Raw genomic sequence first — 9,830 nt, 5'->3', positions numbered from 1 at the left:
CCATAAAGAACATGGTTGCAACCAAAGTCCTGTAGTGGCACCAAATCTTGTATAAAGGGGGTCAAATGAGGTGTCTAAGACAAGGTTATGATTTGCTGGTTATGATTATGCTGTCTATATGTGTGTATCAATTTTGTAGTTGAAGTTATGAATATTGGCTCTATACTGTCTGTATTTCAAACTTATGCTATGCTTCTGGGAAACTTCCCAGACAAGTTGGTGTTAGCTCTGCCTAGCCTGCTTGATGGCCCATTAAGGACCATCAGCTATACAATGGACCCATTGAGAGAAGGCAAATACGCCTTGCAACTCAGCAAAGTATGCAGGGACTGGCCCATGTGACTCCAGACTCCATTTTGCTGTAATTTTCCACAGTAAGGACAAAGGTGTTCTTACACCTGGAAAAGACTATAAAAGGCTGATGCCTCTCCTCCATCTTGTCTTTAATCCTGCTTCTTACCTCTGGATGGGACTTTGCTACAAACTGAAGCTCTGAACAAAGGACTGAGGACCAATCCCAGCTGGGGATGGATTCCAGAGACTCGATTTAAACCTGCAGTTTATTTCATCACTGCTACAAGCCTGAACCGAGAACTTTGCCATTACTGTATGTAATTGATTCCATTTAACCAATTCTAACTCTCATCTATATCTTTTTACTTTTATGAATAAACCTTTAAATTTTAGATTCTAAAGAATTGGCAACAGTGTGATTTGTGGGTAAGATCTGATTTGTATATTGACCTGGGTCTGGGGCTTGGTCCTATGGGATCAGGAGAACTTTTTTTCTTTTATTGGGATATTGGTTTTCATAACCATTCGTCCCCATAACTGGGGCACTGGTGGTGATACTGGGAAACTGGAGTGTCTAAGGGAATTGCTTGTGTGACTTGTGGTTAGCCAGTGAGGTGAGACCAAAGTCCTCTTTGGCTGGCTGATTTGGTTTGCCTTAGAGGTGGAAAATCCCCAGCCTTGGGCTGTGACTGCCCTGATTTAGCAATTTGTCCTGAATTGGCACTCTCAGTTGGGTCCCGCCAGAACCGCATTGTTACAACTCACTATACCAATCATGCATTGGTTTCCTAACCACTGGGCTAAGGGATATATTGACAGAGGATCCCTCGGTTTCAGCTGTCGTATTCTGGATCAATACCAGATCATTGGAGCAGGGGACTGGGCCCTGGATTTCTCACCTCCCAGCTCAGTCCCTACCTACCAGGCTTCACAGTCACGCTCTCTGGCCCAATGAATCTTCGAGCTGTGACTCTGTGCGGGGGGAGGAATAGGGAAGGGATGCAGTGAGGTTCTGCACACTTAAAAGGAAGTGCTGCAAGACACAGCCAAGCAGAGGGACGGTTTAAGCTGTCTCCGGTCCAGGGATTGAGCGAGAGGGGAGGCTGGCAGGTCGGCACTGGAGATGGTAGGTCTAGCACCTTCTTCTACCTGGGGACGTGGCTGGCTTCACCGGCGCAGTGTTTAGGAAGGAGGGAGGCGGGCAGAGGAGCTGCTGCTCACAAGGGAGAGCTACAAGCTGGCTCCTTAGCGACAGCCCCCACCCTCTGCCCCAGACACCTCTGAGTGTGGGGACAGGGGACAGTGCCAGGAACAGAGACCCCAAATGGCCCCCAGAGCAGGTCCCTGCATGGGCAGCAGGGACGATGCCCTGACAGTGCCCCAAGACCCCTGCAGAAGGAAACTCCAGGTGGTGAGGGGGGGTTGAGTTCTCTCCTGTGCTCAACTCGCCAAGATTAATTGAAATGAGACCACCCAGCTTCAACCAGCAGAGCCCCACTGCCCAGCCCTGAGCTGTCAGGGGAACCCCCCCACACACTGCTGCCCAACCCTGAGCTGTTGGGGAGCCCTCTTCCCCCCACTGCCCAGCCCTGAGCTGTTGGGGAGCCCCCTCCCCCCCACTGCCAGCTGTCAGGGGAAACCCCCCCCCCACACTGCTGCCCAGCCCTGAGCTGTCAGGGGAAACCCCCCACCACCACCACTGCCCAGCCCTGAGCTGCCATTGGAGCCCCCTCCCCCTCCACTGCTGCCCAGCCCTGAGCAGTCAGGGGAGCCCCCTCCCCGCCCACTGCCCAGCCCTGAGCTGTCGGGGAGCCCCTTCCCCCCCACCGCTGTCCAATCTTAGCAGTCAGAGGAGCCCCCGCCCCACCACCCAGCCCTGAGCTGTCAAGAGAGTCCCCCCATGCTGCCCAGCCCTGACATACCCAGGGGAGCCCCCACCCCAGCCCTGAGTGACCAGAGAGAACCCCCCCCCACTGCCCAGCTCTGAGTGGCCAGGGAGAGCCCCCTGCTGCCCAGCCCTGAGCTGAGGAGAGCCCCCCTGCACTCCCACCCAGCCCTGAGCTGCCCAGGGAGAGCCCCCCTGCCACTGCCCCGCCCTGAGTTGCCAAGGGAGCCCCCCTGCTGCCCATCTGAACTGAGGCAAGCCCCCTCATGAACCCCCAGCCCTGAGCTGCCAGGGGAGCCCCCTCTGCTGCACAGTCCTGACTTGCCATGGAGAGCCCCTCCCCCCACTGGTCAGCCCTGAATGCTCAGGGAGAACCCCCCATTGCCCAGCCCTGAGTGGCCAGGGAGAGAACCCCTCCCCACCCCACAGCCCAGCCCTGAGCCGATAAGGACAGCCCCCCCCACCCCCATGCTGTGCAATTGGGATTTCCCTCAGTCACCTGAGCTGGGAGGCTCTCTCCCCCAGCAAACCCATGAATATCCCCTGCACATCAGCTCGAGATCCCGACCTGGGAAGCAGAGCTAAAGGTTAAAAACCGCATGGGGGGGCTCTTCCCCGCTTTCCCCTTCCCTTCCTTTCTGCTGAGACCCGGATGAGAGGAGCAGCCAGCCCTTGCCACACCACCAGCCTAGCTTCACTGGTTCAGACCACACCCCTCCTTTCCCCCAGATCTCTGGCAAGGCTGGGCTCAGCCCCTGTTGGTAAGATGCCAGAGGGTACATCTGTACTGTGCTTTACACCCACAGCAGTGCGTCTCCCAGCCCAGGTTCGCAGAGCTCACACTATGGCCCTACACACAGCTGTGTAGACACTCGGGCTGGTGCAGGATCCTGCCCTCTGAAGCCCAGGGAGAGGAGGGGCCTGCTGGCGCAGCTTGCAGCATTTCTGGTTTAGACCCAGGGATGGTTCCCATTGTTTCTAATTCTAATATAACTCTATTACACTGGAATATTGCTCCGACTGACTGAGCTGCTCAGCTGTTTATCTGATTTATGGACAAAAACTGCCTCCATCCTCTGAGCTGAACTCATGACACTGACCGACAACATCTCACATACATACTCACGTTCTCCGGGACGTTCATTAACAACCTGTTGTGGAGATGATGTTGCTAAATCGAATCACTTGCCTTAAATTCCAACTGTTCCTTCTTCCCCTGTGGAGGCTGTCAGCTCTTCCCTCTGAGATTCTGCATTTTATCTGCATGGTAAATGGGAGCTAATCAGAGACAGTGTCTGTGTCCGCCAGGTGTGTCCAAGTGTCTGTTTCAGCTCAGTGTGTAAATATGCCTGGACCTGCCTGCTGTGAAGCACAGAGGGGTTTATGGACATGGTTTTCTGACCCCCAGGGCAGCGCCGGAGGACTCTGCTCCAGTCCAAGGGCTTGGGGATGTGGCTGGACTGTCACCCGACTCCTGTGCTTTGCTGCCATTAGCTGGGGTAAGCCTTCCTGCAGCTCTTTGATGGCCTGCCGCTGCCCCTGCCAGGGGAGAATTCACAGACCTATCCCTGGGAAAGCCCCGGGAGGGGAGTGGCATTGTTGTCGCACCATCAGTCACTCCTGGTCTAACCAGGGACATTTCACTGCCAGGCCCATTGAAACCGTTTCATTTGGGCCACATTCCCACCTGGGGGTGATTATTTAGGGACCTAAATCCTATTCCTCCTAATCTCTTCTCTTGGCTTTTGGCCCCTCCTGTATCCCAGAAAGCAGTAGAGTCCCTAGCAATTACTTGAGAAACATGGCCCCCTGAGGCTGAGGGAGCCAGGCGCTTCCACCCTAGTTACAATGGAGAGGCCTTCACATGGGCCTGCACGGCTTCCCAAGACAGCTCACAGTTCCCCAGCCAGGCCAGGGGCCGATGAACTCCTCCGTACAGGTGTGGTCCAGGCCAGCCCTCCCCTCTGCAAGTGCTTCCCTGGGCCTGCTGACTGCATTGAGAAAGTCCCAACCCCATTTCCAGCACCGGCACCAGCAGCAGTGCGAGTTTTGGTGCAGACAGAGTGCAGGGGGTTGGCACCTGTCGTGGATTAGAGGGTCTGGGCCATGCCCCAGCCTTTAAACCAGGCCCTGGGAGTAACCCCTTTAGTGTGCCAGACTTCCAAGGGCAGGCCACGTGACTATTACTGCAGGCCTGGGTCTTCGGACTCCAGCTCCCCTGTTTCTCACTTAGTGACAGGTTTCAGAGTAGCAGCCGTGTTAGTCTGTATTCGCAAAAAGAACAGGAGTACTTGTGGCACCTTAGAAATTAACAAATTTATTTGAGCATAAGCTATTGTGGGCTACAGCCCACTTCATCAGATGCATAGAATGGAACATATAGTAAGAAGATATATATACATACAGAGAACATGAAAAGTTGGGAGTTGCCCTACCAATTCTAAGAGGCTAATTAATTTTTTACAATGTGGTAGGCGTGTCGGGACAATGCCACGTCTGGTTTCCGCCTTAGGGCTCTGAACCGCCGACGGGCATGCTCAGGTGTTAGCCCCATTCTAATTCTGGCCTTTTGTTTAAAATGTTCGTAGTCGTTCATGTGTTCTTTAGGCATTTCATCTGCCACCTCTGCTACAGCCTGGAATGGAACCCACAATTCCTGAGGTCTCTGCTGTCAGCAAATAGCTGTGAAATCCCCTGGCAAAATGTGTGTCTCATCTCCCTCTAGTGCTGGCCCATAGGGAGTATGACAACCTGCTACTGCTATTGGCTCCTCCATTCGCTCAAGTGGCAGAGGTCGGTGCACGGGATCTCAGGATTTTAACCCTGCTGATGATCCATATTGGTGTCACTATGATGCCACGTGATGGGTCTTCTGTTTTTTACAGTTTGCTTTTTAAAAAACGTAGAAAGTTAGACACCCCCCCCTCCAAACCTACTTTAAAGGAACACTGTTAACGTTTCAAAGTCAAGCACTGATACCCTAGGGAATGCCAGAGCCCTTGCCTCGCTGAGTGCACAGGATGGACCTACGCTAGGGAATGAACGCAGGTTGTACACTGAGAAAAGCTGTTGTCTGTAGGAGCCCTACCCCATCTGTTGCAGGAGCTGGACGGTGTGATGAATGAGGCGGGGGGTGCAAGAAGAGAAAGGATGGTTTCAAGGGTAAGGCTGTTGACTGCCGCCTGGAGAATTGGATTCTATCCCTGCCTCTGCCCCAGAGTTGCCATGTGGTGCTGGGCAAGTCACTTAAACCAAACTTTTCCCGGGTGGCCACTGAATGTGTGTTCCTCACTTTCTGGGTGCTCAAATGGAGACCCTGGGGTCTGATTTGCAGAAGTGCTGAGCGCTCACAGCTGCAACTGAAGTCAAGGAGAGCAGTGCTCTGAACATAGTGCTTTAGAATGCTCAATACTACAGAAAATCAGGTCCTCGGGGTCTCAAATGCACATACACAATGTATATCCGCGGGTGCTATAAAGCGGATCTCCACAGATTCGCGGGGCTCTAGTGACAGCGAGTGAGACCCACAGGGCCATGGCCAACAACTGGGCCAGGAACCGCAGCGGCGAAAGAAGCAGCATGTCGGGCTGTCATCGCAGGAGCCAGAACCCAGCCCAGGCAGCTCCTCCGGCATGGCTGTACCTCCGCCAGCCCTGCCAGCGGGGCGGGCACTAGACTGACTGGCAGCTGTCTCTGGTCACACTAGTGTGTGCAAGCGGTGTCTCCTGACCGGGAGCATGTGCGCCTGTCTCACTCGTTGTCACTAGAGCCCTGCATGTCTGCGGTATCTGCTTTAGATCCATGGATATCCGCATCTATGGAGATAATTATGTGTCCGCGCAGGGCTCTACTCAAATGGGACACCCAAAATTACTTCCGGCCTTAATCTCTCTCGTCCAGCTCCTCAAAGGTATTTAGGCACCTAACTTGCAATAAAGTCAATGGCTGTTAGGTGCCTAAATACCTTTGAGAACCAGTGCCTCTATGCCTCTGTTCCCATCTGTGAAATGGGGCTAATACCGCCCTCTCATCTCCCAGGGCTGTTGTGAGTATAAACTCATTCATGTCTGTGAAGCACTCAGATACTGGCATGACGAGCGCTATAGAAAAGCCTTTGGGGAAATGAATAATTCTGTTTTCAGAGCAGGGTTTGTATAGTGTGCAGTAAATAAGGCTGGGGCGGGGGGAGGAGCAGTCACACATTGACCAGTGAGGAGAAAACACACTATTGAATAGCTCCTCATTCAGTGAGCACTGTCCATCCTCTGCACCGAGGGAGGCAGAGGACCCATGGAAAAATAGTACATTATCATGCCATTAAAGACTATACCATTGTGCATGCGCACAAGGGGGCTGAACTCAGTTACATGGGCAACCTTCATTGTGGCATTTCCTAACGTTTGAGCGCTTGACTTTGCAACCTAAATAATGTTCTTTTAATGCAGTTCCTTTGTGTGTGATATAAGATATAGTCTGGTGTCACCCATCGATAGTCAACTCATAGCTCTGTCACTGACTGTCACACAACTTTGCCTGTTTTTACTCTTTCCAACAGTGCTAGTGACTCAGGTGGAAGTGGGAGCCTGGAGCTACCATTATGGTAACAAATCTGATTACTCCTGGGAGCTGGCCAGAAACTTTTGCAGGTCATTCTACACTGACCTCGTAGCAATCCAGAACCAGGGGGAAATTGCTTATCTCAACAGTGTCTTACCCCACCATAGAGCATACTACTGGATTGGGCTACGAAAAATAAACAATGTCTGGACGTGGGTTGGCACCAACAAGGCCCTGACGAAGGAGGCTGAGAACTGGGCTAACAAGGAACCCAACAATAAAGGGAAAAACCAAGACTGTGTGGAGATTTACATAAAGAGGGATCGTGATGCTGGAAGATGGAATGATGAGAACTGCCAAAAGAAAAAGAGGGCGCTGTGTTACCAAGGTAACCACCCCACCACTGCCTTTCTCTCTGGATGTGTGGGTCTGTCTAACACGTGTAGGGCTGGGGAGAGTTGCTGGATTGACAGCTCTGGAGAAATAAGTCCCTAATTGTTCATAGAAGAGTGTCAATGGCCCGGCCGCCTCCCATGCCCCCTCGTGGTCTGAGGTTGCTCCGCAAGCCACTCTCGCCTCGCCTGGCTGGAGTCTTTCCCTACTGCCTGGAGTCTGTTCTCCCTGGCTCTCAGCCTTCTTCAGCCCTCTGGCTCGGGCTTCCTTCCAGGCCCAAACCCTGCCCCCGGTGAAGGGTTTCCTGCAGAAGCCTCCTGGCTTGTCTCTCCCTGAGCATCCCCCTTCCCTGAAGCTTCCTGCCACTTGTCCAGGGACATCAGCTGACCCCTGCTCAGCTGTGCCTACCTGGTAACTAGGGTTGGCTGGCCCCAGGCCTCTAGCCCTTAAAGGGCCAGACACACGGTTACAAAGAGGTACTGTCTGGGCAGAGGAACATCACCCACCCACCTACCTAGAGTGCCTCAACCCTCATGTGCAGGGTCAGTCGGTCTCCATGGCCCACCGAGTCCTGACTTCTCTACGGAGACAGCCACCAAGGGCCTGGTTAGTGCTAGCTGGTGTGAGGCGTTAGTGATATTGTCCCGTGGCCGGCAGCACAGATCTGCACCCGCTTTGCATGTTAGCTGCTGTGTGTAACACCTGTGCCTGGGAGCACTCACTGCTCTCTGTGCCTCGCTGGTTCCTTTGGCTGGGGAGTTAAAGTCCTGCCTTCCACGTTCTCCCTCACAAATGGGCCACGCAGACGGGAGCTGAGCCTGGGCTCTCAATGAGTCTTGCTTTGATCCCTACATTCATCTCATCACAAAGTCCCGTTGTAAATTGACATGCCAGGCGCTTGGTTCCAGGAGCACCTGTTCTGAGCCCTGGGGAGATGCATGGAGTCTCCTTGCCAAAGAGTTACTACCCTCTTCGGAGTGCAATCAGTGCGGGGCGGTGGAGGGGGACAGGGAAGTCAAAGCACAGCCTGATAGCCAAACGTGGCACACGCTGCCCTCTGATCAATGCCTGGGTGTGTCCCCTGCATGCCCAGCATGCAACGCTCCATCTCAATCCAGCGGGCAGCCTACCCGTCCAGGTCAGCGCTGTCCACAGGCAGCGCCTCTGGGTCCACGAGCAGTGTGACCATCTGTGCAAAGCAGCCACTGCCTCCAAGCTTCTGGCAAGGTGCCAATGCCACCTGGCTGGGCAAAGCTTGGGTGCCCAGGATGGTATCTAGGCCCCGAGTGCTCTTGCAGGGCCGGAGCCAAGGCCTTTGAAAGCAGGTTTTTAACCCATGACTTTAACAGGCTCTGACAGAATCCCGCAGTGAAGAAATGCAGCAGGGATGGAGTGCAGTATCCAGGCAGTGGGGTGGGGTCTGCTTGGGCGCTAAGGAGTTGTTAGGGTGGATCCTAACCCAGCTGTATCTCTGCAGCGTTTTGCCAGCGTTCCTCCTGCAGCCAGCGTGGCGAGTGCGTGGAGACCATCGGGAACTACACCTGTGATTGCTACCCTGGTTTCTCCGGGCCTGAGTGTGAACACGGTAAGGGCAGTCGAACAGGGGCACTAGGGGAGGGAGCCCCGCTGCAGGGCCTGCTACAGTCACTGCATTTACTTTCTGGAGGGTCCCAACTCCCCCTGAGGGCATACCTGGCTCTGTAGAGGGTCGTTGGGGAAGAAGGCCTCTGTCAGGACTTGCAGCTCCTCTGTGCTCGGGTCTGTAAATGGCCCTGGCAGTCCTGGACAGCCCTCGGCTCCCTCAGGGTCTGCAGCAGCCTCCCAGCTCTGTGGGTTTCTTGTCTTGGGTTGGCTGTAGGGTTCCATTGTTGAAGCTGATGGTGGTGTCCAGGAAGTTGATGCTAGTGTGGGAGTGTTCCCCAGAGAGTTTAATGGCTGGGTGGGTGGTGGTTGAAGTTGTGATGGAAATCTGTGTGGGAGTTTAAGCGTTGCATTTTGCTGCGGTTCTGGGAGTACGTCTCCCAGACCCGAGGAAGAGCTTGATGGAGCGAAAGCTCGTCTCTCTCACCAACAGAAGTTGGTCCAATAATAGCTATTCCCTCACCCACCTTGTCTCTCTAATATCCTGGGACTGACACAGCTACAGTGCACTCAGCGTGATGGCATTTCTCTTGGTCTGTGACACAATAATTTGAAACACCGCAGCCCATCAATTCCAACATTGGGGAGGATGGAGGACCTGGTCTGGGGATAATGCTGGAATGAGGATACAGCCAAAGCCCCGAGCATGCAGGGAGAATGGGGGACCCTGGAATGGTGGAAAGGGAGAGAATTAGGGCACAGAATGCTCCTGGCTTGGGGCAGAATTGGGGACTGTGGCATGGAGGGGTGTGTGTGGAAGAAATGGGGGAGACGCAGAGCTCCTGGCAAAAGGGTGGGGGCTAGGGAGTCCCTGAAATAGAGTGGGGTGGGAGGGTGGCACCCAGGGACCTTGTGGGGGACAGAGGGATGCAAAGAGTCCCTGGTGCGTGCAATGTGCTTGACTTGACTTACAGAAGTAACAAAACATGGGCATCTCTCTAGTTTAGCCCCCGAAGAGTCCAACCCAAACCCACAAAGGGCCGAGCAGAGTCAGGATAAAGTTGTATGCTCAGTAATAGGTTGTTATTGAATGTTTGCTTTGCAATAGTGCTTAGAGGCC

At 53.9% G+C, this 9,830-nt stretch overlaps 1 long non-coding RNA gene across 1 annotated transcript; it reads left to right on the top strand.

Annotated features, from left to right (window-relative positions):
* The first annotated feature begins 1,264 nt into the window (after positions 1-1,264).
* LOC135979288 (uncharacterized) lies at positions 1,265-8,735 on the top strand. The gene is made up of 4 exons (XR_010596617.1): positions 1,265-1,420; positions 3,588-3,678; positions 6,735-7,124; positions 8,607-8,735. It is a non-coding gene; the product is annotated as an uncharacterized LOC135979288 (long non-coding RNA).
* Positions 8,736-9,830: the final 1,095 nt, after the last annotated feature.

Source organism: Chrysemys picta, unplaced genomic scaffold (genome assembly GCF_011386835.1).
Source record: "Chrysemys picta bellii isolate R12L10 unplaced genomic scaffold, ASM1138683v2 scaf757, whole genome shotgun sequence".
Taxonomy (NCBI): domain Eukaryota; kingdom Metazoa; phylum Chordata; order Testudines; family Emydidae; genus Chrysemys; species Chrysemys picta.
Note: the sequence above shows the minus strand (reverse complement) of the source record. Positions and strands in the feature narration are given on the sequence as shown.